We start from the raw sequence: 17,611 nt of genomic DNA, 5'->3' as shown, positions 1-17,611 counted from the left end.
CTACAGCGCTGGTGGCGTCTTGAACAAAACCAGTAGCTGCAGTAGAGACTACTGTGATGCAGTGGACACCATGCTCACCCCAACAACAAGAACGCCGTGGGTGGGCTGCGGGGACCTCCGTATGTAGATATAGAGGTCATTGCGGTTTTCGCGTGGCGTTTGTTGTAGGGGTGCTCGTCTCCTACGCGAGTTTATGATACAGACCGATAGGTTACTATCATTGCTTGCAATCGACAGGTGGTGAGGTTACCACCCTTGAAGACGATGTTGCGTTATAACGTCGAGTGCGTTAGCATAGGCGTAGCGTTCTCAATAGTCCTCCCCTGATGTATTGCTTAATTGCGGGCCGGGGGATACGGACTGGCGAAAGGGTTTTGGTTTTAGTGGGTCAGGTGATCCCATCCCCACACTACCTGAGTTAACCTCCTCAGGTGTCCGTTTGCAGATTTCCGTTTACTCTTGCTCAAGAAAAAATAAATAAAAAATACACAAAAATACGTTAAAAGAATCTCACTCACAATTTTCAGTAAATCTAATACACGAGAAATGTACCAATACCGCTAGGTGGATTAATCAGGCGGAGTGCTAAAAATAAGAATCTTGTCAATACTCCAGAGTTCAGTAATACCAAGATTTTTCATGTTATTCTTTAAAATATTCCTGGTATTCTTTCGCATAATACCAACATTTTTCATATAAGGGACTGTTCGCTAAAAACGTGACACTGCACGGGGAGGAAATCGTTCAGTACCTACATGGTTATGCAAATACATTGAATTAAAAAAATGTTACTAGAAGTAGGGTCTGAAATATAACTAAGCTGCGTTACGTAATTTGTAACCTCCCTTTTATCCAAGAGCTAACATTGGTTAACTTGCATTTAAATTAATAATTGCACAAAATAGCTTTTTATTTTTGCAAACAGTTAAAAAAAATCCAGAATTCCCCTGTAAACCATTGATATAGCTGTTGATATCGTTTTGCGTCATAATTGATACATCTACTTACCAACGATTAGCACAAGTAAATTGAATAGCTTTTAGTGGGTTGTTCAATTCCAAAACAAAGATTTCCATAAATATAAAACCTGTTCCATGTCAATCAAAAATCGACACCATCCACTCACTTAAAATGTTAATGCCAAAACTACAGCAACAGTTTAACGGATGAGAAAGATATCCTAATTAATTATGCTGCTTTTAGAAACCATCCTCATCGATTCCATAAGTGAAAAAAATAGCTCTAAAAGACAGCATCGTTCCTCATCTTTACTCCCGATTTCATGTTCAAGCACAATCATCAAAAAAAAACTCCAATGATCCGTCCAACGGCTCAAGTCATCCGAAACGAACAACCTTCCTTTCCCGTCAGCCCATCACTCTGCCATAATTGATGTAGCGCCACTCGTTTGCTACTCGCGCGCGAGCTCCACATGGTCATCTCGATCAACTACCGCGACCGCCTCTTCCAATTCCAGCAACCCAACAACAGCAGCAAGAACAACGTGCAACATATTTGGAAGTGACACGCGAACCGATTACCACTACCGACGCACTCAGGGGGAGGAATCCCAACGACGGAGCCTGGTGTGTTCATGCTTCATTCAGACCACGGGAATCATCATATTCACTGACGACCCAGTCATTGAAAGCATGATTGTGAGTCAAGTTTAAAAGGCACTAGGCACTGTCCACAGAGATTGAAGCAAAACATATTTCTTCATTTTCTCACAGCGATCGGTGATGATGATGATGCTGGTTATGCTCTCCGCAACACAACGCGGAATGCACGTCGGTGGTAGTGCTCCGCCACGCGCAAGTCCACCGTTCGGCTTCGCTTCGGTCTCAGCCCGAAGCACTGTTCGGGAGACGATCCGCTTTCGAGCGTCCGCTCGCGAGACGAGGGTTGACGCAGTGAAAAATTTGGAGCATAATTTAGTTAGCATACAACAGTCGTGTCTGGCGTGTTATCTCGCGGAGTTGCACATTGAGGTAAAAGGATAATACTCACGAGCCCGTTTTCGTCTGCAGTATGCAAGTGGGGTTTTTCGTGTAGGTCTAACACCTTGGCATGTAGTGGGGTAAAAGAACACTGTTTTCGTTTCTTGTGTAGATTTTCTTTTCACGTTGGTTAGAGCTGTTTCACTGGGAGAACAGTTGGAACGCACAAAAGTAACCCGGGACAAGGTTTGAGTTGAAGAACAAGTGGACTGTCTAGCGAGCGGGCACTAATCGATCCGATGTTTTTGTGTACAAGGTCCCTCCTGGGACGAGGAAGAACGAAGTGAAGAGTGCGGTGCATACTTGGAAAAACCAAAGAGGAAAACTTCCAGCAAAAGTCGGAAAACAGAGCCTCAGAGAGTTTGTGTGTCCGGTTTTTCGGCAACCCGTATGTGTCATTGTCAATATTTGCGGCCTGGCATGCTATAGCGAGTTCTAGGTAGTGTCGAAAACGGGGAAACTGTATTTGAGGCCAAAGTGAGAGCAAACAAAAGAAAATTTTAAGCCTCAACTCGCAGTTCAACAGAGTGCAAGGAGTGGAATTTGAAAACGTGTGACGGGGATCAAGGTGAGCCAGCGGGCGAGGTGAGGAAAAGTTAGACATAACCTACAAAATTTGAAGGTGAAAACTCAGCCGCCCGCGCGGGAAAACGAGGGAAAACACCAGTCTGAGTATTCATCTGCTATCCATGACTTGTCGGTCCTTGCGGATTTGGTTGCAAAGTTCCAAACGACGAGGACGACAACGACAACCTCGAGAGGGAAAAAACACATCGAGCAAAAAAAAAGTTGAAACGTGCGATTAGCGAAGAGAGAAGCGTCAGGAAGGAAAATTAGAATACAAGCGCTTCTCAAATTTTGTGTGATATTGAAAAGTTTTCGCTAATGCCTTTGCTCGACTCGTCCCAACTTTGTTGTTGCTTTTAGTTTAGTTATTTTGTCTCTGACACGCAACGAGGAAAATATTCATGAAACCCAAAACGACCAGAAGTGCGAGTGTGAAACTGTGCCAAAAAATTAAAGAGAGATGTGAAGTTAATCACTGAAGCAGAGGTGCCAATACGAAACCGAAACAGAGCAGAGTGTAGAAAAAAAATCGGCAAGTGAATGGGACGAGTCCACGAAACCCAAACGGGAAAAATTGAGTTACTAGTCCATCTGATACGGCGTCGGAAGCGTCTTCTGTAAAAACGAAAAAACACACAGTGCGCAAAAAAAAGGAAATAATTGGATAATTGAGTTCTTCGAGACGGGCTCAGTTGGTGAATCGAAGGATCTGCTCCTTTTTGGACGGGACCAACTCGGTGTACGGTGTACCATCGAAATTGATGCCAAGGTATGTGCGTATCTTCGTTCGGTTAGCTACGATAACCAGGGGTACCATTTGTTGGAATCCAAGCAGTAGTTCCACGATAAGGGGCCATGGTAGAACGGTTGGGTTTCGCTTCAACACACCACGATTGATGGGTCGGTTCATCTGGCTTGTTCGAGGCAGCCAGCGGTGCATCCTTGCATAGTTGCTTGCCGTGCGTGCAATAGACAATGGGATAGACAAAAGGATGTGTACGCTCCGGATGCCTCCGGTCGTACCGTACCTGAGGATAAGTGCTGCTGTGGTTTTGATCGGTTCTCAATTTGGGAAACATGTGTTTTTGGAAACAGGCAACGTTCGGTGCGGTGATGCACTTGCAGCCAGTGCGGTTTCGCTCGACAGTGAAGGAGTAGGAGCATGGATGTAGTGCCATGGTTCATACAATGGTGCATTGTCGGTGCACAGAACTATATCAACAGAAGTGGTGTTTGATTTTTCGGTAGTTGTTTTATAAACATTTTGACGTGCAGGCAGTTACCGATGGCCTGAAGTTTTTCTCGGTTTCCACAATATTGGAAATATTTTGGTTCGAGCTCGTTCCGTATGAGATTTGCACAGAGCTACAAAATTTGGTGGAATTGGTAGACTAAAGAGACCATCGTTTTTGCAACACAAATGTATGGCCTTGGGTTCTGCTCTTCTTCCTTTTGTCGTGTGGGTGAATTCCTGGATAAACATAGCTTCCGCAAATCCGTAGGCGTCCGAATTAAAATAAAATGTTTAAGATGATAGCAATGAAACTCTCGATCGTTGAAGGTTGTATAAAATACGAACTCAAGTACTCACATCTGTATTGCGTTTGAGCTAAATTGGCTAAATATAACTACTTGTAAGTAAGCAATTAAAAACTGGATAGATATCTCAAATAAGGTTTCATGCTACTTTCGTGCCTTCGCATTCGAATAACGAATATGTGCCGCAAAACGCCTTCGCACAACAACCAAGCGCCTCCACGCTATGTTCATATCATAAAAAGGAAACGCACGGTGTGTTGTCCCTATAGAATGCATGGGTAAACAGCATTTTGTCTTCTGAAGATTCTCAATAAGAGGGAAACGTAACATTTTTGAAGCACTAAAATTATCAATGTTCTCAAAACTACTAACAGCAGCCAAGGTGCATGTCAACATTAATTCAACACACGGCATATGAAATCTCTCTCATCTCGTACATGATGAATAATTAGCTTAGTATATCAAAAATCTTTCGAATAAAAATAAGCAATCCTTAAATGTGAATTGTATCAAGGTACTAGATTTAATTCTTTTGAATGATTTCTAGTGTGAAAAATTGAATAATTGAATAAACTAATATTGCTTTTGTGTCTAACAAACTTAACATTTACAGTAAGCAGATTTATGAAATCGTTGCTCTTTCATCCCGAGCAATACAACAACAGAAAAAGTTTGCTGGTTTATTCTGCTATTTGTTGGAATGGTCCACCAATCGAGGCCAAACTAAAACCACATTAGCCTCGTTCTAAGTATCCACAAGAAGCCTTGTTCGAATCCTTTAATTCAATTTAGTTCCCTGTCACTTCCTCACTTTCGCACTCAGTTTGTTATTCATGTTTACTTTTTCGTATTGTTTATTTGAACCCATGTTCTGCATTTTTCGTTTTAAATCGTTCTTGTCATTATAACGAAAAATAAAGTTTGAGTTTTTGTTTTACCATCAGATACTTTTTAATCTTGTCATCGACTCAAAACTTGTCACAGTTCATGAAAGTTCACGTAGTAGGGATACCGTTTTTTCGCATTTAGTCAATATATAAACGATTTTAGTTTAACTTACCTATTTGATTCAATAGAGATCAACAAGACACACACACGAACAGACAAACATTTGCTTATTTTACCAAGCTGAGTCAATTGGTCTTCGAGCATCCTACGCAAATTTTGATTTTGGAGCGAAATTTTAGCCTGTCGGAACAAAATGTTGAACATAAAAGGCAAAAATAAATTGAAACTTACTGGTTCAATCGCATATTTTTTATACATAAGTAATAAAATACATTATACACGGCCTCGTTTGCTCAAAAATATTTCTTTTCAACTTCATCAATCCGCAAAGTGTGACCAAAACTAATTCGAAGTCAAGCTAATTGAAAATCAATTTCTTGATCGGCAGCAGGTTTGTTTATGCACGAATGCGCAATCATTCAGCGGTGATGGTGTCTATCATTATTGTGCGGCAACATCACAATCTGACACTGTCGACAGACACTTTTGCCCTCACACTAGAAACCGAGAATGCTCATTGGCTTCGATTGATAATCGGAACATCGTAATTCAATGACGAGTTTAAATGGGATGAAAATGTCTGCGCAATGAAGGACGTGTAAGATACGAATCAAATTTGAGATTAATTGGTTTTTATAATGTCACAAAGTATTTCATGGTTCTTATTCCAATACGAAGCCAAATCTACCAATCTGTGCTACAGAGTCTGTGGTCTAACCAGCCATTCCGACTTCATCGACATGCCACTTCGCAATTTTGGGGGCAAAACATTTATGCTTAGGAGGTGGCTATGATCTTGAATGATCGTCAAGTTTCCCGCTCAGATCATACGTTACTTCGTTTTAGGACAATCCTTTCGGAATCCAAAACTATACGCCCTCGCTTTTCCAAGGGAACCCCATTCAAAACGAAAGCCACGCACAACTGTCATTATTATTATTCCTGCTTTGCTGCATCGCAGCATGTGTGGAATATTAAAAATGACAGATGTGCGTGGCTCTAGCTTTGAATGGAGTGCTCTTGAAAACGCGACTGCATTTAGTTTTGGATTGCGGGGGGCTTGCCCATAGCTCAGCCTACAAAATCAGAGACAGTTAAATCTCTTAAAAAACGCGAACAGTTATTGCACAAGAAGAAAATGCAGAAGCGTATCCGCTCCAAAGTTATGCTTAATATCTACGAGTGATAAACAGAGTGGGAAATAACAGAAATTTGCTTTTTTTTCATCATCTCCATCGGGGCTTCATCGAGTACTATTCCCAACACTCGTTTTTGCCTTTCTCGTATACAAAATAAACATAAAAGCTATATATACTATACTATAGCATTACAAAAACAAAAATGTATATGTATATGTACTAGTCTACGTTGGTTGACGAAATAAAATAAATAAATAAATAAATAAATTGGTCACATTAGTGGTGATTTTTCCTTTGAAATAAACTTCCTTGCATTATATATTTTATAATTCGGCTTTTCATAATGTGTTTAATCTCATTTCATATGTAATACAGTATCGACCCGATTTTGTCACTCCCCGTTTTGTCTACCCCCGATTTGATCACGTTTTCGACAAAATTTTGACAACCCCTATTTAAAAAAAAATTAATCGTTCTTTTTATTTTTGTAAATACATAATACCGCAAACAACAATGATTTTCATTAAATATCTTTCACCGCCTGTGGTTTATTATGAATCATTTCTGAGTACCAGTCTAGAATTTCGTAAGCCTTTTCGACAAGAAATTATTAATTCCGTTCACGATTAATTCCTTCCCAAGGCATAAACTGATCCATATTTGAGAAACAAATTAAAAAATTGAAAATAATTTATTTTCCGATTCTGTCACATTCCTATTCTATAAAATCGAGATATTACTGTATATCTCTTAAGTTTTGCGCTGATATTGAATTGTTCACGGTTTAGTACTTCAATAAGAATCAAGCATGTTCTGATAGTATTGAAGGCGTTCAACAATATTTTTGTTTAGCATATCAAGCAGTTAAACAATGTTAAAAAAATGACAATCAGTGAAAATGTGCAGATTCAAAATGGCTTGAGCAAATCATTGCAATATTATGGACTTCGAATAAAACGCAAATATCTGAGACAAAGTAAATCGAATTATTTAGCTATTGCTACTCAAGCATTTATTTATATAATTTGCATACACATTTATAAATATTGTATGAGAAAATAACGAACTGATACGAATAATACTTTTGGAAAGAATTTTTTAAACATTGAGAAGAATGTTCAAATATCTTGACTGTAACATTTTCTGAACAATATGAAATTGTATCCAGCGTTGTTACCGCCCCGATATCCGCAGTGACTTCAAACGGTGCTTCGATAGTTGCCATATCGTGACTTTCATTCGTAAGCATATCTAGTCTAGAGATTCGCTTTTCTCATTATCTTCACCGGTAACATATTTAACCATGTCCAAATCAAACAACAACTCACTGCATATGACGTTCCTATCGACATCACAATATTCGGAGAACGATTTCAGTGGATCCACCGGAAACAGCGCTTCTTTTGAAAACGCCATAATCCGATCATGCCAGATCGACTCTCTTCGAGCCAGTTCGGGCAATGAAATTTCGTCTTCTTCCTCCAAAATAAAACCAGCCTTTCGGGCAGAATTCTGGATTGATTCTGACTTTATGATTACTGCGTCCTTACTTTGGACAGGAATTTGCATCCAGCACTGTGTTATCCGGATGGTCCTTTTGAATATATACAATTTGCTTCCTGATTAGAGTCTGCTTTTGAACAGCTCTTGCTTAAAGGAATGTTTCATTGCCTTTAAGATCTCCAATTCCAGTGGTTGCAACACAGAACTTGCGTGTGATGAAACAAACAAGCTTCACTGCTTTCAGGTTTGATTAAACGGACTTGAGATGTGCCGAACAGTTGTCAACAAACAATGAAAATGTTCGCTTCTCTTCGATCATTATCTTATCGAATTCCAGAATCCATTCTTCAAAAAGCATGTACCTCATCCAAAGATTTGACAATTTTGAAACATAAGTAAAGATTGTTTATCAGTTCCGTACATATTCGTCCAAAAAATCCAGTTTCATCGGCATTGTAAATATACGTAAGCTCGTATTCTTCAACCACGGCTGGTAGAATATTCGTCATGTAGTTCTTAACCATAATCGAAACTATGGTCGATTTCGCAACAAATCCTTGTGAACGAAAATTTGAACATTTAAGGAATAATTATTATTTTCTGTATACAAATTATACTTATCGTAGAAGATCAGGATCTTTTTTTCTCAGAGTTTTATCACACGTTGTGCATGAAAAATCATAATTTTCAATTGAAACCAATATCATAAGGAACACCTCCCACCCTTTTTTCCTTGATGAACAATAAAGCTCTTCCATCAAACCTGTTCGTTATTTTTCATATTTTCGTTTGTATTTTATTCAATAGTGACCATAATCATATATGTAACAAATCATTATAAAATGGAATTGGGGTTGAAGATCAATACGATTTGGTGCGCTTCGGAAATTTCCAGAAATAAAGGCCGAATAGATTGAAGCAATCAAAATGATGGCACTTTTTCCATGGACAACTTTTGTTTGATGGAAGGCAGATCCAGGCGCTAACGTAAAATGCGCGAACAGTTTTGTAGAAAAGTGTTCGCTACAACGCCTACCAAATCCTTTTTTTTTCAATGGAGGTGCTTAATTTTGTGAAATTAAACCATAGATGCCTTTTCCGTACTGATTTCAGTCAGTACTAATTAACTCCTAATGTGACGCTGCACAGCGTTTTCTAACTCAGGAATACCCGATAGGAAATTTTTTGACCTTGAAAAGTTGATTTAAGAGGTTAAGTGACCTCGGAGAAGTGTTTCAGTATGTTAAGCACCATATTTTGATTTTTTTTTATTAATCTCCCTAAAAGTGAGATGGAAATTCTTTTTTATCCAATTGTAACATCATCATCAGTTGTAGAAAAAATTGCAACCAAGAAGTGTAATTGTCGCTGAAAAAAGCAAAAGACAAACAACAAAAGAGAGTAGCGATAATTCTTTGTCCTAATCTGCAGAGGATAAAGACAATGTTGCGTTCCATTTTATCTGCGACAAATATGGTGAGGCAATTGTTGAGAACTTTTCAAATTGCGATCGTTTGTATATTTCAGAAGTAAAATACAAACCATGTGTACAGATGGCTATGTTTATTCTAAACATTGGTAATTGAAACATTTTGAACCGAAAACGTCATCAAAAACCGAATAATTTCCTAAATGCACGGCATGTGATCATTGTCCTGTTGCAGTTTGGAACAAACGCTTGTTGCGAGTTGAGTTCGTCCCAACATTTACAAGAGAGGACAATGTTGTTGTCATTAGCAAAGTGGTAGTTTCAACAGTGAAGAGCATGAGGGATACATCTCTTGCTAGAGCTAACAAAAATCTCAAAAAATGCTTTATTTTTGGAGTTATGTGAGAAACTGGCCAAAACTGGTACAGTTCCCCTAGTTAGAAACTTCAGTTTTATCTGCTATAAAAGTAGAGATATGGGTTGAACGTTTATGAACGACCCCCAAAAATTTGTTTTTTCACGATACTCTCGTCAATATATTTTTTGAATATTATCATGAGTTAGATGACTAGTGGCATTGAATGAAGAAAATCTATCCAGCCTTTTCTTATTTATGTAGAACATAGACCAAATCTTTTTTTATATATAACAAGAAGATGAAAAAAGATGTTCATACGTATGAAGAGGGCAAAAATTATCGCAAAATGAAAGAAAATTTTGTTATCTTTGCCAAGAGCTTCTGTTAATGCTTCCATTGCAGGGAGAGAGAAAACTTCTATTTTTGTGTAATTACAAAGAAGATGAAGACTGAGTGTCAGATACGACAAATGGTGTGGCAGCCCTTTGACAAAACATATTGGAATTCCGATTCCGAGAAAACTTAAATGTTTCAAAATTACACTAATATGCAATTAAGTGCTGTAAAAGCATCATAACATTAATAAAAACAAATACCTGCTTCGAACACTCGTTAAAGTAACAATTCTGCATTGATTTCGATAATCATTCTCGCCGAAATAAGAAAAATACATTCTTTTACCGTGCATTAAGTGTTTTGAAGTTTGCGGAACGGCTCCAACGCACGGTAGCCTTATGATCAATCCCCCTCAAAGTGAGATGATCAAATTATGTTTTCCATTTAACAACATGCAAAATATATGTCTTTATGAGAGTTGGGACAAAAGTCGAAGACACCTAGTTCGTAATTTCATTACTTTTGAATATTTATTGCTTTTATGCCAACAAGCTTTTAACATGTTTGACGCATAATAGGCATACAAGCATATGGAGGCGCATGGTGCATTGGTTCATCAACTCCTTGTGGTGGGAGATTGATTTCTGCTTTGCATAGTAAGAAATGGTTTTTAATTGAACATCTCTCACATTCGCTTATAGTTCTACAGTTCATGTATTAATTTAAAGTTCATTACTTGTACCTTGTATACGCATAATGAGATTGACTGTTACAATTTATCCGGGTAACGGGTAACTTTTTAGTGACTTGGTCACTTTTTTGGGTCAGTCACTAAAAAGTCTCTTTTCTCTTTTTTTTTCTTAAGTCACTAAAGTCACTTTTTCTCGGAAAAAGTCACTATTTTTAACTATTTTGAAACTTTTGACTATGTTTCGTTAGGAGCATCGTCGTGGAATGAGAAAAAATGTTGAAAATTTTGAAACTTCGTCGATAGATGCTTTATTCCTGACGGACATGAAATGACGGATTTAGAAAAAATGACAACTTAGTACTTTTCGGCCCGAATGCTATTCGGAACTTCTTTGGGACCTCAGATTCGCTGTGAATCTCGGTGTTCTTGTTAGATTTTCAACAGCTATTGATTGAAGGGGTTTTGTGTCACAGTTTATGATTATTCATCAAATCGTTATTCAGATTCATCTTTTTGATTTTGGATGCATTTCAAGTTGTTTCAGGAAATCATTTTGTTGCAATACTCATTAGTGCATACCTAAAACAAAAAAGCTTTTCAGTTTTTTTATAACAAACAACTATATATTTTGCGGCATAAAATATTTATTTTTGAATCAAAATGGAGAAATTCACATACATTGTTTTATACTGCAATAGACTTTTGGGGTGGAACATTTCTACGTTCACCCTTCATTTTTTTACCGTGATCTCTGCAATTTATTAAAATTTTATCGAGATTCGCACAGCCGAGCCCCAGCAAACATATTTTTGCTGAGATTTCTGTCAAAGTTGCTGAAAATAAGCAAATAATTTGCCGAACATAAGCTAACAAACATTATTTTAACCGGGATATCAGTATTTCTTTCTTGGACACACGGCGGCGTGGACTTTGGCCAAGCTGGAGGAATAACAAACCCATTAAAAAAATATTTTCCATAATGTTTCCGTGAGGAGAAAAATGAAGGGTCTCTCGACATCTGCTGCGATAAATATTTAAAAAATTTCCACAAAATCTATTCTGAAGACAATTTAGACATTTGAATGTGCATAAACTTGGATATTCCAACGAGAAAAAATGAGAATCACTGGCGGGGACAGAGGTGGGGCACCACACGATGCAATCACACCATTGTTCTCATAGGATGTTGTTCTTGCGCCAAGTGGTGCCCCACCAAATAACAATAGCTGGCGACGCCAGTGTCGAGAATTTATTGGTTGGTAGCTCGAACTTCTTGTTTAGCCTTTTTAAAGTCCTAAAACATTCTTCAGGTTTCGAAATTACTCTTGGGTTTCACATTTATAAACTTTGTGAGTTGAATTTAAACTATTTTTTTCGTTTATTTGGTAGGCTTAGGCGTGTATAACACTTTACGGAGCCATGGTTCTTTGCGATATATACAATCAATATCATTTATTTTTTCAGTTAGTAAGAGATGGGTAGAAGCCAGCGTACTCGTGGTGACTCGAGGTTAGTTTACAATGTTTAAGGATGGACGGGGCTAAGGATTTTGGATCAGGGAATTTTAGCTTCTCATCCGGGTATTTGGCGTCAGGGAATTTAAACTATGTCTAAAAATTAATAAAATAAATTTCTATCATAAAAAAGTGCCATATTAAACATTATTGAACATTAGTCCATATGACTTGCCTCAAAGTTGAGCTTCTCCAGTGGTGAAAAAATATTCAAAGGAATCAAATAAAACAAACTCATCAGATTTCAATTGTCATAAGATGAACTATTCCATTCAATTTCATCATTTTGTAAACTTTGATCAGTTTCTCATACTTAACTCGATTTAAAAGACAAAAGAAGTCTTTACTGTTCATGGTTCTTTACTAATGGTTCATGAAAAGTGAAGACATTGCACTAAATAAGCACACAATTTCCTTTTCATCGGATTTAATGTTTTGGCAATTCATATATATTTTTTTTAATTTATTGCACCTTTAAATGGGAATTTTCGGCCAAAAGATATTAAGGGGAGATATAATTTTTGAAAATAATGGGTATCGGACAAGGAGTGTAATTGTCGCTAAAAAATGCAAAAAAAAAAACGAACAACAAAATAGAAGAGCGATGAGTCTTTGTCCTCATCTGTAGAGGATAAAGACAATGTTGCGTTCCACTTTGTCTGCAACAAAATTATGTCAACAGATGGTTAAGTTTACGTCTAAACATTGATAACTAATACTTATTTAACCAAAAACATCATAAATTGTTGTCATTGCCATTGTTTTGTTTTACATTCATATAAAAGTCATTTTTTAAAACTGCAAATGAAATTAAAAGGTCACTTGGTAGAATCATGCTCAAATATCACTCACCGAAGCCTCATGCGCGAGCTGACTCGCTTGCGATTCTGCAGGGAGAGCATCGCGCATGAGTTATTCACACAGAATCGCATCGCTCCGCTCATTCGCCGAAAAATGATTTCGCCCCAAAAAGTGTCAAACCCCAATCGAAGCGTATTTTATGTTTACGTATGCATTCATTATCCATTGTTTTAATTAAAGAAAGTTATTCCGATGAATTTAACGAAGAAGAACACACAAAAATCATGCAATGATGCAAATCGCGAGTCGAATCATGGACGATTCCCTGAGCCATGAGTGGGGTTTGCTTCGCGCCTGATTTGAATCGTGGATAAGATTTGAGAAATTGAGTTTTTACCAACATTGATCATTGATTTAACTTTTTAACAATATTCCCAATAATTTCATATTTTTCGACGACTCCAACTATCTTTAAAATTTAAAACAAAAAATCAAAAACTTTTTTATTTCATTTTGGCAAACATTTGCTCCATTTTGAGCCAACATTAGGCCGCGTTCACACGTGCAGCACTTTTACAAAAAAAATAAAAAATTTTATAATGAGTAAAAGTAAAAAAAAAACTATGGGTTCTTTGATCTCAAATAAATTGAAGAATTGATTTTGACGATGAAACGAGATATTTTTTTAACGGGATTGGTCAAATAAGCATAGCATAGTAACGACGTACTTCGTAGATACTTGATACTCATGTTTTTCTTTTGAAATCTTCATTCAGATTACTATCAGAAATCAAAGTGGGTGTGGTCCTTGATTTCAAGTTAGGACAAAAATCACATAAGCATGTGGATTACTACTTCTGGGAAGGAAGTGTTGGTGTAGTACTTACTTAATGTGAGGTCCCAAAACCCTCATAAGTACCACGTAGTTGAATATAAGGGGAGGCATTCGTTGGGTCTGGATTTGCCTGTAGCTGACAATGCCACCATGTACCGTAACACACCTCGCAAAGGTGTGTACCCAGCGTTACGAGGAGTTCTTCAACGGGAGAGATCAATTTGATCATAATCGGATGAACAAATTTCAGATCATAGGCATTCATACAGTGAGTGACTTTCCTGACTAAATGACAAATCTTTTGAAGTACCTCCACCGTACTTCATTGGATATGATCTTCCTGATTTTTGTATTTGTCGTCCGTTTAAATAAAATGCGGTTTCAACGCTTGGTTTAATTATGTAAAAAAATATTACTAAAGGGGAACTTGAGCCCATATTTTAAAAAGTAGACTAAGTTTGATGGGGAAACATTGAGTTTTGGGTATAAACAATAGCTTATGATGACTATTGGCGCTTTGATGTTGCATGAAGAAGAAGAAGAAGAAGCAGAAAGATGATAATCGAAAAAATCTCCACGGCAAACCATACGAAGAAGTTTTTAAGACTCGTCTCATAAATTCTAAAAGCAATTATTTCCGTTTACCGTTCATCCGTAAATACGTAGATGATCTCGTCACAGCAATTCCCCTAGAAAAACTAAAACAATTACTCGACGCATTCAACAGCTATGACATTCATATCCAGTTCACGCATGAGCTGGAAATGAATAACAGACTACCCTACTTGGACATGCTACTCATCAGACAACAAAACCAAAGGGTAACAACTGAATGGTATTCAAAACCAATTGCAAGCGACAGATTCCTTGATTTCTACTCATTCCACCCTATGAGTATGAAGCTAAATGTTGCCAAAAATTTCATCTGTCGAGTAAACAAGCTTTCAACAAGCTTATCAGACACGGAGAAACACAAAATAATCGACGATCATCTGAAGCTGAATCACTATCCGTCAAACCTCCGGCACCGACTGGAAAACCGCATGAATGAACGACGTCATCAAACACAGTCTAATGTCACAGAAGAGGAACCGTTGAAATATACCTACCGATCGCTGGCATACATACCGGGCCTATCGAGCAGAATCGACAAGCTGCTGAAAAAGGACTACACGAATATCAAACTCGCAAACTACAACATAAAAACAGTAAGACAAATATTCAGCAACATCAAAGATCCGACACCTCCCGGTCAACAAACAAATGTCATTTACAACATTCCATGCAAAAACTGCCCAGCCTGCTACATAGGTATGACGACAAATAAGTTAAGCACAAGGATAAGCGGACACAAAACACACTACAATACACTAGACCGTCTCACTGCAACAAACATAAACATTACAGATCCACAAATAACACTTCTGAGCCAAAAAACAGCACTACTTGAACATAGTATAGTAAACAACCACCGTTTTGACCTAACAAACGTTAAAATCATAGACCAGCACAACAAGCAATACAAACTACCGCTATTAGAGATGTGTCACATTGTAAACAACGACCACAGCATAAACAGAAGAACAGATACAGAAGGATTGAGTGCTATCTATGCAGGCATTCTCCATGCAATTAAAAACAGAACGAATAAAGCAAAACAAAATAGGCAAGATACATCAAAAACACTGTCTCAAAATTGTACACAACCACCTACAATAGAAGAAGAATAACTTCACAAATACCGTAAAACAGATAGATACGCCATCACTAGTGCGCGGGCGATAAATCCAGAGAAGCTTTTATCGCGAGTGTAGGTGGGATAAAGCTCAAATACCACAAGAAATATTTCAAAAACCACAGTGCAGTGCAAAAATAATGAGACGTATGAAGTGAGTGTAGTTTGAAAATTAATAATGTTGTAATTAATGTATTTCCAAATTCATAATTAGCCGTAGTGAGACGCCATTGTTAATTGACAACGTTATGTCAGACAGGACACACACATACACAACAAAACGTAGCCTCTGTAAGTTAAACACAACAATAAGCCTAAAATTATCAAGAATATTTGTTAACAACTAATTTTAATTTTCATCAAAATCATAGAAATCCCTGAAGAAGGTGAAATATACACCGAAACGTCGGAAAATAGATGCAATAACGTTTTAGCTGCTTTATAAGACTGAAAGAGCCGATAATAGTCGAACAAAAAAGCAATTTAATTAAAAACGGTAAGCAGTACGGTATTGGACTTCTCTTACACTGTGTTTTAAGTGTAATATTACAAAATAAAATTTCGAATAGAAATATTGTGTTTATTATACAGTAGAAGAAAAGTCCAACCCCGTACTGCTTACCGTTTTTAATTAAATTGCTTTTAGAATTTTTGAGAAGAGTTTTAAAAACTTCTTCGTATGGTTTGCCGTGGAGATTTTTTCAATTATCATCTTTCTGCTTCTTCTTCTTCATGCAACATCAAAGCGCCAATCCTCTTAATCTCCCCCAGCGCACAGGAGAATAACATTTGACAGTTCCCCGAAAATAACAATTCTTTCAAAATAGCATTTGCCCGAAAGCAACGCAGTCCAACGATTAATTTCAAGTTGCTCAAAGTCCTAATTTGGTCTGTTTTGCCATTTTGCTTGTACACCCAAATAACATATCTTACAATTATTGTATAAAATTTTGGCAAATACAATTCTGCAAGGTTGTAATACAAAAAAAAATGCTTTTTATGTAGATTCTGTATTGTTATAATATAACCGCCCCAACCAGCTTTAATACTGTAATACCGCTCGTCAAGGGAGAACGAAAAATTATTCATATCAATTTATGTATCCTTTTGGTACAGAACATCATCGATTACTGAGTATAATAATGTTTGATATGGTTTGTGTACAATTAGAACTGCTACACAGTCATATATGTCAATATGTCAGATCTATTGTTATATTTTATATCCTTTATAATTTGATTTATTATTTATAAGATTTGACTAAGCTCTTAGAATAAATTTGATTCATCAAATTGATTTGTGTGTAAGGGCATAGAGAATGGGGTTCAGAGTACAAACTTTTACTATGACAAATTTTAACTACGATAAAAAACGCAACTCAGCGGAGAAATCCCCCAGTGTTAATACAAAATGGTTCAACAAAGTCGTTGTAAATAAGCGTTATTGGTTGTTACAACGAACAGAAAAGTCGAGGGTAATAGTTTCAAATGTTTTATGACCCTTTTGTTGTCGAAAGAAATCCAGTTCACTATAAACGTAAAATTTGTCGAGGAAACCACTCGCAGGTTTCGGAGCTGTTTTCGTCATCATCCGCAACTAATTAGAATGATGAACCGACCAAGTTCTTTGGCTCGTTAAAACGTTGAAACATGTCTGCACTTGCCGGTCCGCAGCAGTAGCCGACCCGCCACGTCATGTGCTTGGCCCAACCGCACATAAATTTCCAACGAAAGTTCTACTTTTTATGGACCTGCTCCGAAAACCATGTCAAATCGTGTCAAGCGACCAAAACGAAAATGCTCCACAGCACCCGTCCATTTCTGCGCGGTAATCTACGCGGCTGTATGCGTCCGCATGTAAACTAACCTCATCGTTAGAGAAAAATCCTAATCATCTTTATTTCCCCTCTTCCCAGCGACGCGTTCACTCATTATCTAATAATAGTCGCCCCATGAGGATGATGAAATGCGCCTTGCCAGTCGCACATACATCGCACTCCGCCATGCCAGCCAGCCGGAGATGAGAAAAGTGTTGATAATCTCGCTGACTAAAGAGTCTTCAGCCGTCGTCGTTGCGTCAAATAATTTCACTCATTCTTCTCGTTATGGTGCATTATTTTTTGCTTCCATGAGTGTTGTCCGTACTGCGGATCGATC

At 37.6% G+C, this 17,611-nt stretch overlaps 1 protein-coding gene across 1 annotated transcript in view; it reads left to right on the top strand.

Annotated features, from left to right (window-relative positions):
• The first annotated feature begins 1,975 nt into the window (after positions 1–1,975).
• The window catches only part of LOC134205522 (irregular chiasm C-roughest protein-like), a 169,718-nt gene continuing 154,082 nt past the window's right edge, over positions 1,976–17,611 (top strand). The window contains exons 1-2 of the mRNA XM_062680805.1: positions 1,976–1,991; positions 2,928–3,336. The gene's annotated coding sequence lies outside the window, so the exon portion shown is untranslated. The remainder of the gene's footprint in view (positions 1,992–2,927; positions 3,337–17,611) is intronic.

This window comes from Armigeres subalbatus, chromosome 1 (genome assembly GCF_024139115.2).
Source record: "Armigeres subalbatus isolate Guangzhou_Male chromosome 1, GZ_Asu_2, whole genome shotgun sequence".
In the NCBI taxonomy this organism is placed as follows: domain Eukaryota; kingdom Metazoa; phylum Arthropoda; class Insecta; order Diptera; family Culicidae; genus Armigeres; species Armigeres subalbatus.
The sequence above is the reverse complement of the archived record's forward strand: the minus strand, read 5'-3'. Positions and strand labels throughout refer to the sequence as shown.